Source organism: Castor canadensis, chromosome 7, assembly GCF_047511655.1.
Source record: "Castor canadensis chromosome 7, mCasCan1.hap1v2, whole genome shotgun sequence".
NCBI classification, from domain to species: domain Eukaryota; kingdom Metazoa; phylum Chordata; class Mammalia; order Rodentia; family Castoridae; genus Castor; species Castor canadensis.
Window position 1 is genome coordinate 47,953,376 of NC_133392.1, and position 16,939 is coordinate 47,970,314.

Consider the following 16,939-nt stretch of genomic DNA (forward strand, 5'->3'; position numbering starts at 1 on the left):
CCTGAAGTAGCAAAACAAAACAAAAAATAAACATGAAATTCTCCTTTAGGGTCTAACCTCAAAAGTGCTGTTTCCTACATAGAATTACAAATATTGGAACTCTGCTCAATAAAACATTTATTAGGTCAAGATGACCAATGTCATATTCATAAAATTATTCCCATATAAAACAGTGCACAAGAAAAAGTTAAATAAAATGGATCATAAACAAACTTTCATATGTACAATTCAAATGAGAGATCTGAAAAGAAGTGGCAAAATAATAGAGTGAAAACATCATGAAAATAAAAAATGAACTAAAGACCTTTATCTGTTATTTATACTTGTGAACAAATAGGATAGGCTTGAAATCAAGAGATAAATTGTTTTCAAATGAGGGATGAGCAAAGAAAAATTATAATTAATATCTATTATGCATTTAGATTTTTATTTCACACAAGAAGAATGGGCTGTGGGAGTCTGAGCACAAATTAAAGGTAGTAAATGTTTTAGTGAATTTGCTGATCCATAAAAGTCATCTTGAATTTCAACTTGAAGTAATTATTATTTATATTCTTTCTAAGTCACTACAGGCATTAACTTTGATATCAGTTGTAAATAATGTATGGCAATGCTATTGCTTTTGGAAAACATCAGGTTAAAAAAGTAGCTGGAAATGAGCATCATTTGCTTTGCTTTTTGAAGTCAATGATTTTTTTTTTCTTAACTCCTGCACTTAAGCTTTATCAGTTGTCCTGAAATGCTTCTCTCTATTTGTAAGTGAGCATTTATGTGCTACTATTTACATACTGGCACTTACAAACTACTATCTACCTATAATCAATGATTTGATGGCTATTTTATCATGCCTATCCTTCCAACAAATTTGTTCCCAGAATGACAAAACACAAACATACACAAATTTTAGGGGATGGAAAAAATTTAATTTTTATCATTAATTAAACCAAATTCAGTAGAACGAAAATATCTGCGGTTGGATAGGACTCATCTATTTGAGAGAAACTTATTTTTTCCCAGAGGATAGAAAAAAATTCTGGATTTGTTCTTGAAGGCATGGAAAAGGGAGTTCAGAGCTGTGAATTTAGACTGATGTAAGAGTTTAAACTCGACAAGATCTAAAATAGAATCATTGGAAATAAAATAAACAAGACTTTTCTTTAGGTACAACTAAGTGCCTGTAACTCAGAGACTTGATATTTCTTTCCCCCAATTTGGAAAGAATACAGAGAAGTATCACAGACTAATACAGAAGGGGTAAGAGACAAATGCTTTGTGGAGCCTACAGAAAGGTGTAACAGTTACATATGTTTATGATAATAATTGTTCTATTACCCTACAAGAGTTCTCCCTCTTTCTATCAAATGATCATATTTATTTTACTGTTTCATCCTCACCCATGCTGCTTGTCTGGACTTAAGTGATAAAATATTTCTAATACAACTGTATGCTTCTACTGTATGTGGGAATAACACTTTTAATGGAATGGAGTAGTAACAAAATGTTCAGGTTAAATTAGTGATTTAAGACTTGACTAACTAACATTCTTCTAATCACAACTGGTATCTTCCAGAGACTACCAGGTCCTCAATCACATGAAATCCATAGAAACAGTTTCAGCAACGTATTATGAATCTGGAACTTCATAAGAAATCTTTTAAGCAAAGTAAAAAGAATCTTTTTTGCAGTTATAGGGGTTGAACTCTTGTGCATGCTAGGCAAGTGTCTACAACTGAGGTACATCTTTAGCCCAAGCAAAGTAAAAGTTTGAGATCACCTACAGCTAGGCAATGTCTCAGGAATCATATAGGTCGAAAGTGGTCAAGACGGTATGTCAGGATGCTACAGAAAAATTTCAAAACAATTGTTCTCTCTTACACACAGCTGTTTCAAGACATTTCTACCCCTTAGTATATAGTGCATAGTACTCCCTGTTGAGTTTCCTTTTATCCAAATTCTGATCCTTGGAACACTAAAGCTAGAGAGTTTCCCAAAGCTGAATAGAAAGAAGATATGTTGACTTTCTATCATTTGACATACCCATCTCACAGTTCATTTTAGGTAATTTTGCTATGCGTGTTGTCTTCATTCTCTGTGGTGTTCTTATATTGCACCTAAAAATCCAAGCTTTTCGGGAGAAAGCTGAACCCTGTGTCTCTCAATTTTCAGTATTTTTTTCTCCTACAGCTATTGTTTTGTACTTGGGAGGATAAGCAAGGACACCTTCTAATAGTGTTGGTTAGAGTGGTATACTTTCTAGATGACAATTTAAATAACATTATTTCATCTACATGAATACCTAGGTTAGTTGCAGAAATATGAATGTGAATAGAACAATGTTTTATCAAAGAATATGCATGTTCTATAAAAAGCAGAATGGTTAAATATTATTGCAATACTGTCTTTCCCTTGAACTCTGGGAGCAGTGGAAAAAGCAAGCAAAAATTGAGTATAGCTAAGCTATCTCACTGATAGCTGCCAGTTTTAGTAGTGTAAATACAGATGTTGGATTTTAGATTAGGCTACTTAACTGTCCACTTTATCTTTTAATGTTGTCAAAAACATTTGTCCTGTGGTGTGATACTTTGCTTTTCATTGTAAGTGAGATGCTGAACTATTTTGTTGTTTAAACTCATATGATATCAGGACAATTATTCTTCTCAGTACCCTGAGATTATGCTTTACTTATATTAAGCTTTTTGTATGTTTTTGAACTTCAAACCAAAAAGTCTTGAAGATTATAGGATCTGGATCATTTTTCATTATTATCTTCTGTCACTTATGAAGGTGATTCAGGTATCATAAGTGTTGATTCATTTGTTTAGTATTGGAAGATTCGTATGTGTTTCTAGGATAAATGTATTTCCAAAACTAACTTTTAGTCAGGATTAAATGTTTACACAATTAAAAATGTACATTCACATATTTTTGACAAATGTACAAAAATGTACATTCAATGTTTTGATTCTATTTAGTTTAACATTTTGGATAATCTGATATTTTTTGATAGAATAAAATTAGTTGACTCAAAATTTGAGTAATAATTTATTGTCAATTGACTGTGTAGGGATATATTGACAATAATATTAATGACCTATAGACTATCCACTTAAAGTGATTTGGCTAGGAGAATATTCTACCCTTTCAATGTAATAATATTATAAATATTTAATACCTCATTGGCTTAAGTAACTTTTCAATTCACTAATTCTGTGTCTGAAAACCATTTTAAATTTTGTGCTGACTTTTATAATTAACATTTTTGGAAAATCTTTGGATTAATGAATAAGACTCAGGAGTCATTCAGCAAGGCAAACAGTTTACTTCTGCAGAAGGGAGTGCAACCGACGAAGGTCTAGTAAGCAAGCACACCAAATGGGAAGTCCACTCAGATTTTTATCTGTGATGAAACACTGCCCTCTTCTCCTAGTGGCAGGAGTCAGGGTTCACAATTTCTCTGTATTAATTATAGATGAGGTAAAGAGCAAGGCTGACATTTAACATTCTGGAAAGTAGCGAGTTAAGCAAGCATAACAGACTGCTGCTTTAAAGTGGACTGACTTACCTGGGTTACCATTTCTTTGAAGGAAAAGACAAGCTATCTCCCATAATATCCATTTGTTCCTAAACTTCTAACATACATAAAATGTAAACCAATATAGCACCTCAATTCAAAATAATCTGGCAATCCTAAATGCATTCTAAATTTTTAATTGATGAAACACATTCTTTAGTATCGTCTCTACTAAGGTTTTATCTACTATTATCAAATCGATTGACTACTTAGTTTACTCTGCCAAATAACAAATTCCATTATATAAATATATAACATGACTCATCACAATCATATGCAATATAATGGGCTGTAGATGTGGTTAAACACACAGGACAATGATGATAATCTGGAAATATATGATCTAATCAAATTACTTCAAAATATGATCTGACTGGTGTCAGTGAAATCAACTCTTTTTGAAGTAGGCTGAGTGAAAAGTTAGAATATCATGTTGATCCCAAAAACATGCACATTTTTAAGTTTTTCCATTGCAACTGAATAACCTATATGTGCAATATAAAATGATTGATCAAAGAGTAAAATTTATTTTTGTTCCACAATAGCAATTTTCTACAAACATGTTACTCTCCATCAATTAATTTTCTGAACAGTAGTTGACTTTTCCATATTCAGCATTCTTCCTAAGTACTCACTTTCCCTGACTCCCTTAAATTCTTGTGAGAATTTAATAGGTTTTTTCCCCTATTTTTGAGCTCTAAGTAAGTACTTACCAGATCCAGATAATTGACTTGCAAACTCTTATCAGACTATGCAGGATCAAAATCATTTTTAAAAGTTATTTCTATAGCTCTGATTAGTTTTGGGGACTTCCTACAGGGCCAGGTCATACCCAGTTGTGTAACTCATAATTGCAGCATAGATGAAAATTACCAGGAACAGGGAATAAAGCTGGAAAAATTTTTAACTACTGAGTGGACCATCGCTTATTATTTACTGATATCTTTTTTGAAATACAAGTTTGTATTGACCTCCCTATTTTCACCCAACAAACATGCACAGAGGCCAAATCTGCTGCTTAGAAGGAGGGCAGTATTAATACTGTCAAGATCCCTATGAGTTGTTCTAAGTTTACATCTTATAAAATCACATAATCCTTTCTAGGTCAGTACTGATAAATGCATTATTTGACTACAGTGGTATGAAGGACACTTTGTGGCCAAATATCTTAAAATCCATCAATAAATGTCCTCTATACTTATAGGATCCAGGAAGCATTCTCTCGAGAGATAGAAGATAGGAAAGTTGGCATGGGTCTTGTAAATCCATATCACATTTGTGGTATTTATGACTTGTAATTAATGTGCCATTATCAAATAATTTTTGCACAGAAAAATTTGCACAATATTGGTTTAAATGGGATTCCACACCTAGGGCTACAATCATATGTAAATAAGAAATGAATCCAAAGTATTAAGTTAGAAAGATAACACATTAGTGCATTAACTAACAGAGGCATTAGAAGGAATTGGAAAACTAGAGAAAGAAGAGATACAACAAGTTTCAAAGAAGTCAAAGTAAATGTGGTCACTTATTCAATGAACAGTGAATTTCAAACTCTTCTGGAGTTTTCCTTTTATGATTAGCATGAACTATTTCTCAGGTTCCAGAGTCAATTATTGACGGATTATAGTTAAGCTGACTCAGTCTAGATTAGAGAATCAAAGTAGCTTTAAAGACCTTTAAGGCTCCTTTCTAAACTTTTCCTGCCAGAATCTCTTCATGTGATGGGAACCAGAAGCCAGGCATGATGCGAGACAAGGGGAAATGGATAAATAGCTAAGTTATTTGATTTGAGGTATTTGATTTGAATAGCTAAGTTATTCCTGCTTCACCCAAAATACCTGATTCATATTTATGAAAGGGTGACTTAAGCATGTCTGTTTTTCCACACTGTAGTCCTTCCCACTCTAAGTCATGTTTAAGCTACCTCCTAAAGATTCTTTTGGGTTCCTTATCATCAAAATCAGAGAATTGCCATCTGGCTCCACACTCCATGTAATATACTTTCTGAATTTTGCTCATCTCTCTACATGGTAATCTCATGTTTCATTCCTAAAGCAGTTATTTGGAGAAAACATCTAATTTTCTAAATCAATTAAAATGTATACATCTCACCTCATAAAGAGTTTTCTCTATAAAATGTAAGATTTGGAAGTAAAAATTGGATTTCTGACAAAGCATTAACATCCATTAAAGAGATACCATAGGCAACAGGGCTCTTTGGAAATGATTAAATCACACTGATTAATAAGCCTCCTATACAAGAGTCATGCAGTTTATCCATACTATAATTAGATCTAATTCATATTATTAAAATCACTCCCTATAAACTATTTTAAGAGTAGTTTAAAATAAGAATCTTCTCCCTACTTAGCATTAATTAGAGGTATTTATATCCCATGACCTTAACATATATGTCATTGTTATTTTTTCTAAATTCTTAGTGTTTTTAATTTCCCAATAAATTAATATCCTAGAGACACTAGGATTTTAGAAAACAAGACTAAAAAGATCCCATAATACTCTAGGAATAAAATGTGATATATATAACCATCTTCAATGAGGAAACCTAGGGAATAAAGAGGGACAGTAGCTTACTCCACTTTTATCTGAATTTGTACATAAATGAATTACTGATGCATTTTATTTAAAATAGTGATTTATTCAAAGTCACTATAAACACATTGCTTAGTTTAAAATATGACTTTAAATTTCCATTTCTTATTTTTTCCATATTCTTTATACTCTATTCCTTTGCAATGAGTTGATGTTATTCAGCATTTTCAACTTTAAAATACAAATGTAGTTTAGAAATGATAATAATTATGAAATGCTGTGCAAACACTGCAAAGCCAACCAAGGAAATGAATTAAATTGAAATTTTCTACACATTTCCACTAAAAATTACTATCACAACTTTTAAAAATTGCTGGTGATGCATAGCAGAAAAAAGAAACCATACTTTTTGGGAAAATATATTAGCTCTCTATAATGCACAAACACAGTCCCCAAGCCAAGTTATAGCCTTGATTTTATCAGGACTGTATGAATTTTTAGAATTATAAAATATATAAAATCAGGAGAAAATGATATGTTCTTATTTTAGTGTTAAATAAAGAACACGGTACATTTAGAAAGTGAGACCACTGCTTGAGTATTATTTACATATTTTTATTGATTCACAGTTTATATGCTATTGTTGCCTAAGAACAAGTAAATGAAGATATTAAACAACTGAATTACTAGAACAATACAGTTACAATTGCATTCTACACACAATAAGCTGTATAGTCACGCTTCACTAATATATGCATTTTTTCTATATCTAAAAGCAAGAATGTGATTTTCATAGTATTTTTCATCATGTTAATATTTTTAATGTATTTTAAATTTATAGTACTTGGAATAAAGGAAAATTGAACCATAATTTCCCAAGTAATTGTTTAGAAAAGAAATTATAGTGAGATAGGTTTAAAAAAGAGTAATTGTTGCAGATGCATCTATAAGAACAAGAAAAAATTATGAAGAATGTACCTGAGGAGATTAAAACAAGAGCTAGAGAACCAAGAGTTCCTGTCCTGATATTACACTCTTAGCAGGAAAAATCAACAGATGATCTCTGATGGGGAGAATTCATCTACATTGATTATCTGTTCCTTATAATAGATTTGAACTTTTCTTAAAATTAAGTTTTAAAAGTATTTGTGTAAGCATTTAAAAGTGCTTCATTGAGGAAACTTAAGTCAAAGAACAAATGAGAAAAAGTAAATTCATTTATTCACCTGTCATCTCATCTCATCTCTATTCATCTACTTGTTTAACTATCTACCCTCTGTATGTCATCATTCTTGAATATTTCCAACTTGATAAAGCCTCCTCTGCCTATACTTCATTTTACTTCCTATGAGAGCAATAATAATGATATCTGTTCTTTGTTATCATTTGTTTGACATATACTAAACACTTTGAGAACTTCATGTTGCTAAGAGACTTAAATGCAAATCTGAACAAAATTGAAGCTTGAGCTGGGTTTAAAACTATGAATGAGGGGTATTTCAACCACTCTCAAAAAAAAAAGATTTGCACCACTTAATTAGCTGATTGATCTGTGAAGATATTACTGTCTCTGGGAACCTTGTATGTATTTAAAAGGGTTTTACAGATGCAATTAAGGAATTTAAGATGAGCTCGTCCTAGGTCAGGATGTGTCCTAAAACCAATGACAAGTTCTCTTATAAAAGAAGAAGAGAAGACACACAGAGAAAACTGTGTGAAGGTACAAGCAGAAGTTAGTGTTATGTTGCCACAAGCCAAGAACACTTAGAGGCCGCAGAAACTATAAAACAGCAACAGTGGTTCTCTCTGAGAGCCTGTGAAGAAATAATGGCACTGAGAACTTAATTTCAGATTACTGATGTCCAGAACCATAAGAGATCACATGTATTTTATACAGCAAGATTTTTCATAATTTGTTAGCATGAATTAGGACATTTATTCACTGATATAACTCCCTTATAAACTAAACAACTAAAAAGAACATTTGGCACATTTGGAAAATGAACATCTGTCATTGTGCCTTGATAACCATCAATTTGACAGTGCTAGATATTGTACATCCAGGGTTTCAGGTGAGAGATGATTGTGACCTGTACATCAACAATGAAAGTTGAAATGGAGAAACCTCAACAATACTTAGGTGGCAAAGAGATGATTGTTAAGATTCCAGCTCCTAAGAAAAATACAAATATCAATCATGAATGCCACATCTTCATTTGTGGAAATCAGGTATGTTTGCAAGTAATATGTCCACTACTCGGTATTTAAATCACAGAGCAATGTTTAAACAAAGAGTAAATTATGTGATGACATAGCATATACCATACTCTGTAAAGCATAAAGCTTGAAGAACATTTAAGAAAAGCAACGATGATGGTTATGCTTTGGGCCACTTGGAAAAAGAGTTGCATTCTTTTTGAATCACCTTAGATTTTCATAATACTTTGTTTTGGCTTTGGAGAAATGGTCTAAGCACAGATATTTTATTTAGCATTTGAAAATTGCACTGTATTTTTAATTTTTTGGCTGAGATTTTAAGAATTCATTGATTTCATTAATGCATATGTTATTCCTCTTCACTGAATAGCATCTCTGTATCAATTTCATTCAAGTACATGAACACATAAGAGAACACTTTCGAATAGTGTTCTATATCTGATCCTTATTTCCCAATGTTCACATATGCACACTATACAGGTGAAGTACAGGATACTTGTTGTAAGCATTAAGGCAAGCCCTAAGGGTAAATGAAGTGGAGTTTAAAATCAGAATCTTATTAAAAGGTACAGAAAATCAAACTAATAATCTAACTCATATTTACACAATGTCATGTTTGCTAAGATAGTAAAGGACCCTGTTAGTGTAGGGAAAAAATTAAGATGAACTCCAGGAAAAGCCCCTGATGACTATGGTTGTTAATCAAATCATTGAAAAAGCAAAACAAAGTAGACACTGTTCCTTCAGAGAACCGATAGGTTAGCAAAACTGTTCTGCTTCGCCCATAAAAGCTTTTTAAGTCACAATGTCCAAATGTTTTGCATGTTAGGACCAGGAGAACCTAGAGTTTTAAATGCTCCTTCTACTGACAGCATTAACTCTTGATAGTGTGTCTGAAAATTTCTATGGATAATATTAGATGTGGTGGCATTAATTCCTAGCAAAGTGAGACTTGAAAATAGCAATAAAAGTTTGAATAAATCAGGAGAGCATAACATAAAGTCAGTCAGCAAAGCCATGAGATCATGAACATGACTAGAATTACACTACCCTAGAAATAAATTGATAAAGCAATATAAAACTCATGCACTCCGAACTTCCACATGGAAGTCTTGTGTTTGCACAGGTGGTGAGTTTAGGGTGAGTAAAAGATAAATCTAGGGTCAGTTACCCTAGTTAATGCAGAAAAATGATGATTTGACCATGTTTTATTGCTATCATTCTGTCCTGTCCAGTGAGGAATCATGCTTACATATCTTTAGCTAAATCTCTGCCTGTGCTATTATAAAACTAGTGGTTTGAAAATAAATATTTTCTCAGAAATCAGATTTCTGTACAACTGTAATTTAACCATGAGCTGTGGCCTACGCTCATGTCATAAGTGAGAAAATTATGGCCAGTCTCTTCTGTGGAGCCCAGTACCACAGTATGAAGTCTGAATGCTTAGATTTCTTTAAGATTTTGGCAAAGTCTCAGGGCATTTTCATACCTTGGATACTTTAAATTAACTTCATAATACACTGCTTCTTTCTGACCAGTTTTGCCAATAAAATACAAGATTCATTAATAACAAGACTAGTGATTAATATATACTCCAAAATAACACAGCATACATGTTTACTTTTCAATGTCACTACTCCCCTATGCATGGGTACAAGGCGACGTCTTTTTTTGTTTAATTTTGCAATATATGATAACTTGTTTATAAGACTAAGAATTGTGTGGAAATAGCCTTTTGGGCACCACTAATTTAGACTAAGGTAAAATAGGCAGATCTTCCAAAGGTATGCTGAAGTTTTTAATCATTAAGTTCAGAGAGGTGAATCATTCAAACACAATGCTTTCAGGAACGGATGCTTTGGGCACTATGAAAACACTTGAGTCCTATGAAGAGAGAGAATGTATCCCTTTGGTAAATGCATGAATATCATTGTAGAATTGTACATTATTAAATTGGTGTTTGTTTACTGCTGATACTTGCCCACAAGAATGTAGGCTCCATGAAGGCAAGCATTTTTAATCATTTTTTGAGAACTCATGTCCTTTTTCTAAGAATAAATAAATGTTTGTTCAAAGAATAGTAATGACAGCAGAAGTGAATAGTAGTAACGGGGCTTTTTTAAAATATATGATACATTCATTTTAACCTGATCATAGAAATTTCTTTAGTGACTAGATTTACTGAAGTAATTATGAACTGCATTATGGACTAAATTACATATATACGGATACATACAAATAAGACAATAAAATTTTTGGAATAGAAGTGTTTATGAGCATATTTTAGAAGACATACAAGCTACTCTTTAAGTCTTTGTCTGCTATGTTCATTGTATGACTCAAACAAATTTTTAAACCTCGCATGTCTTCATTTCGTTCAGTATAAATAGTGATACTTTTCCAATACAATCACTGAAGCTTACATCAGATGACACATTTCATGTCCCAATCAAGGGCTTCATGCTTTGGAAAAGTTTTGTAAGTGGGGATTCTTGCAGGTATTATTCTTATAAAGAGGTTATTAAGCATTTCTATGGTTAAGCTGAGTAATTGCCTTCATTGGAGGTGTCCTTTTCTGCACATAAAGAAAAAGATTGAGAAAGGATACAATTAATGATAATATAATTGTCTGGCTTTGGCCACTGGGACCTTTAAAAGGTGAATTCTGTGTCCATTGATATTAATAAGTCTTCATATTATTTATTTCTGATGATTTCCTCATTATAATTCACTATAATATGTTTCAGGTTCATCATGTATTGTGTCTGCCCAGCCCTAGAGTTAACAAATTCCCAATAGTAGTCTAATTTATTTTGCTAGAAATTAGTATCTGCTCAATTGGTTTTCCTCATTGCTTGAATTTCTGATATATATTTCTTCCTAATATTCATATTTTTCAAACTGTTTCTGTTAAAATTATACATTAAACTCTAAAGAAGTAACTTTATTAGCTATTTTGATTGTAAAAGTAATATAAATTCAATGTAAAATTTGATATAGTATCATAAAGATTTTACAAATTTGCTAGTAGCTCTGTTTTGGTTTTCATTTTATATATGAAAGTACAGAAATTTAAATAGGAGTCATTACCTATAGAAAGCAACTTTGGAATATGCAGATTAAAACAGTTATATACACTCTTTAATTCTCAAGTTCTCTAACCCTATTTTTCTATGGTTAAGTGTATTATAAATCACAAGGACATGTATATTGCATGCAGGATTTCAAAAATTATTTACTCACAGAACACTTCAATGAAAAAGACTGGGATTATTAGTTACTATTTCACTACTCATGAGATGTGATTTGATTGTTTGCTTACATGCAATTTATCCACTAGAGTAAATAAATTCTTTTGTATTTTAAATTGAGTATTATTCTAATATTCAGAAATAGCTGTCATTGACAATTTTCCCTCTTCTTATACATAGTAGCAGATGTGTAAAGTTAAATGATCTTTCTTTTCTACATGAAGTCACAGCTGGCAAGACTGAATACTATCAAGGAGGAGGAGAGGTTGGTGAGGTATAAGCTCTGGACAAGGGACCCCACTGACTTATAACTGTGTAAGTATATAGGTGTGTAGGCACTCCTGACACTCTTATAAGATATCACTTTTCCATTTTAATCCTATTTCTCAAGCTTTCTCTTTCTTTTCTTTGAGTTTTTTATACATCATTTTCCTTCCTGAAAATAATCAAAGTATACAAAATTATAAGAGTACATTAATATGTATCTGAAGACTGATTTATTCTTCATTTTTGTCATATATTTCTGTTTGTGAAGATATTGAACTTCTACAATATGTGTCTTTGTTTCATATAAAACAACACACCCCAAATATGAGGGCAATCTGCTGCAACATCTGTCACCCCATTGATCACCAGGGTTGATTTGGCTGATCTGGCTGGCTCAGTGGGTGTCTCCTTTCTCCCTCACTGCTCCATGTGCATCCCTCCCAAAGCTGTGTGATCATCCCTGATAAAGGACGAACATTCTTTGGTCAAGGGTATACGAGTAGCTGCACTCCTCTGCTAGAACCTCCAAACAAGTTCTCAAAACAATACATCCATTGAACATCTAATGAAAATACACATAGGTGATACTGGATGCAGTTTGCAGAGACTATGAACTGATGTCATTATATATTTCCTGAGCCTTTGGAATGGATTTTATTTTTATCTTATTATTCTGCATAATTTCTGAACTGAGTCACATAGAATCCTTTTAATTGTCTATGATTAAATAGATTTGACATCAGGATGAATATTAATAATGAATAACCTTGAAACACATCCATTTAATTCTATATATCCACATGCTATTTTAGAATGCTTGAATAAATTAAAGAAATTTAAATTTTCTCTTTATGTTTGGTATATTAGTTCTAACTTCTTAAAGTAAAATACTAAATTTTATTCATTTATACTGCTCTCTGCATTACAATATTATTTCTTCCACATTTCTCAAAGCTCTTCTGACTCAGGTTTCCCTAGGAATAATGTGTGAATCTATTAGTATCAGCACAATCAATGATAGATAATGGAAGGCTACATGTAGATGCTTGTACCTCATAACATAATCACATAAACTTTAGGTTTACAGAGTTTATTGGGTTCTACTCATAGAACAGATATACACCAACATTCACCCAGGGAACCATTGAGGCTGGTCAAAAGATCTGGTTAAATCTTTAATGGTTCAAGTTCATGTGCACTAAATCCTTTAAGATTAATGAGTAATACCCTGAGAGACATCAGATTGTGTCTAGATTTCAAAGTATTTGTGTTTCTTCTACAGTGTCTACTCTTCTCCCTTTGGCCATATGAAAAAAATTAACCTCTACAGCTTGTCTTAGACACCAGTTTCTTATGAAAGCCTTCCTTTATTCCCAAATATTTGTTTATATGCTTCACCTGTAGATCTCCTGATAATCTGCTTTAGAATTGTGGAAATGTGTATGTTATTTCATTGTGATTGTATATATGGCATCTCTCTTACTAAATAGTAAACTTCTTGATGTTACAGTCTCTAACTCCAAAATTATTACTTTTACATTTTTCCCTTTCTGTCTCCAGTCTTTGGAAAATGACTATACCTTGAGGGTGGCCAAATTGATATTTGGGTAGTGTAAAAGTGGAAGAAGTATTGAAAATCATTTCAGCTTCATAATTTTTAGTAAAGCCTTACAAGTTTTATTTGAATACATGTTTTTATTAGTGTTTTTACTACCATACATTAATAGTACAAGGGGGTTTCATTGTGTTAGTTCCACAGATGGGTACAGAATACTTATAAGAGCATCCTCTCTATTATGTTTCCTTTACCTTTCTCCTGCCTTCCCATTAGACAGTCTCATAGGTTTTTATTGAAGAGATTTATATATTTAATATTTTCCATGCTAGTGTTTGAACTCAGGATTTTATGCTTGCTAGTTAAGTGTGCTACCACTTGAGACATGACCCCAGCCCTTTTTGCTTTAGTTATTTCTGGGATAAGGTCTCACGTTTTACACAGGTCAGCCTGGATCATGATCCTCTCATTTATGCCTCCTGTCTGACTGGGATAACAAGTGAGCACCATCAGGTCCAGGTTTGTTAAGATGGGGATCTCACTACCTTTTTGACCTGGCTGGCCTCAAACTGTGATCCATTTGATACCCACTTCCCAAATAACTAGGATAACTCGGTCTTCACTGCAAGGGTATTGCACTATTAGTAGGTTTTAAGACTTTCAACGTCATACAGTTTCCTGATTGTTTCTGTTAATTGAAGCATACACTTGCATTGGTTTTCCAGTTCTGTGTTCCAAAATAAACACTGTCTGTGGTAACATAACATAGGCAAGACAGACTCCCAAGAAGAGTATAGAAGCCTATGATTACTCTTCAATTTCTTAAATTATCCAAGATTCTAACACATTTCCTCTTTTTGTATTTACTAATCAGAGAATCACATTCCCTAAAAAATAATACAATTTCATCAAATCTTCTTCAAAATAAGGTGTTTCTTGATATTAATTTTTATACTTTAATTTCAGTTTGCATACTGTGGTTTATTGTAGGAAAATGTGAACAGATGAGGGAGGAATTAATTGTCATCCCATGACAAACTGTATCTTCACAAACTGTACTGAATGGATGATTCTGACAGGTATCATTCTACTGTTCGTATCATACACTCAAATGATATAAGATCCACCGTCATCAGCTATCAAACACCAGTCATTCAGGTTAGAAAATATATAACATAGACTATATAAGGAGATATTTTACAAATTAATGCTAGGAATACAGATAAAATGTAAATATTATTTAGGACTGGGTGTGTGGCTCAGAAGAAAGTACTTGCCTAGCATACATGAAGGTCTGGCTTTAACCTCCAACACCACAAAAGAAATAATATATATATGATAAATGAATAAATAAATAAATAACAAATAGTTTCAGCTCACTCACTTGAGCTCCTAGTTACTAAGATTGAATGTTTGTTCCATTAAAATTTTGCACATTAGAGGAAACACACTTTTAGAGATAATCCAAATGTCTAATCAAAATTGTAAAGTTAATTGAACCATAGTATTGCAGAATATGATCATGAGGAAGTTCAAACATAAAATAATGGCATATTAATTATATTAAATATATACCCAGTATGCATTGAAAATAATTTATATATTAATGTGTATACACAACTATATACATACATACATACATATCTGGAGATATCTTAATTTTACATGTTTTTATTTAAATTTTTTCTATTGACAATATATTTCATTCATAAACTGAATTTAATATTTTGTATGTATTTTAAAATTCTGAAAAAGGTATAGTGATGATGCTCAGAGCTGATTATCAGCATGATAGAATCAAGTTTCTCCATTACTGTTTTATTTTTAGTGTATCTTAATAGGAATACAATTTTCTGTTGGAAATACAGGGATAAATATTACTAAGAGCAGTCTGAATTCTCAAATAAGCCCAAGTACATTTGCTAGAATGTAAAAAAATAGATTATGAAGTAAATTATGGAAGATGTGATCATTATAGAATTCAGGAGAAAAAGAAATGAATCAGAAAGCTAAGTGTGAGCAAATTATCAGTTTCTTAAAAGATAAATGTGGGCACTTCAATGTAATATACAGAGATATATAGACAGATGTAATATATATACATATATCAATCTACCTAGATATATTCGTATACTGATATATATATATATATATATATATATATCATATATATTCATGTGTAGGTAAATATATATATATACATATATATATATGTGTCATCAAACTTAAAATAAGTCATGGATAGCACTTTAGGGTGTATTTTTTAGATAATTTGTCAATCTATACTTACATTAGAAGTTTGAGGTTTCTCAAAAGTAATTAATAAGACATGTTCTCTAGCTCATTTTTTAACAGTATTTACCATACCTAGGGATTCTGAAAATTTAGAAATGGTGGTGAAACTGCATTTGAGAAAAATATTTTATAAGCTTTCCAAGATATTTTTGTGTGACAGACCTGGGCTCTGTGCTTATCTAATGGCACTTTAGTCATTTCTTTTTAGGTATGGCACTCAAGCACAGTTCAGAGTCAATTTCAGCTTGGATATTTTACCTACTATGCTACAGTTAATGCAATCAAGTTTACTACTAATTGTCAAGTTATAAAAGATTGTTTACCCCATTTGAGGAAGACACAAAGATGGAAATCTTGTCAAATAGGATGAGTTATTAAATATTAAGACCAATACTGGCAGATCTGAATCTGCAAACTACTATTTACAGCATAAATAAAATAGTGATAATTTCAAGATTCTACAACTGAAGCCTGAATTCAAGATGGAGAAAGTTAGTTAAATAATAGTCAATATGAAAAAGGTTAAAAATTCAATTTGTTGATTTTACTGAAGAAGTTAGATATAACAAATTCAGAGTGACTAATATTTCCTTCTCATCATCATTATATTTCTTGGAGCTTTGAAGCTCCTTTCTTTTATATTCATAAAATATATAATAGGATGTTGGGAACTATTGTCACACCATTGTTCTTTAGAACATGTTGCGTCTATATAACTTTGTGTCAGGATGTACTATTTATATGTGTACTAAATAAATGTGGACATGCATTATGTGTTAATAAAAAATTTTAAAAATGTTTAAGACAATAGAATCTTTAGTGACCTTGATGTGATTGTTGCACACTGATTATAGTGTAATGAATTATGACACTGTATTCCATATTTGTGCAAATAAAATTATAATAAAAATGAAAAGAATTAGGATATATCTACAAACAATGATTTTATCAGCTTATATTCTACAAGATAGGTGATTATCCTGTTATACACCACAATAAAAGACCATGAAGGAAATTTTATACTTAATCCTAGGTAACACTTATGAGGATGCAGAAATTAGAGTATTTTATATTAAGGTAACAAAAACAGAAAAAGAGAAACTAAGGGATTGAAGTCATTTGCCTTTATAATAGGAATGAGTCAGGGATACAATTACTACAACTGAATATTTAAATAAATTAGCAGGTTCAAGAGAGATACAATGATAAATGGCATTGAGTGCA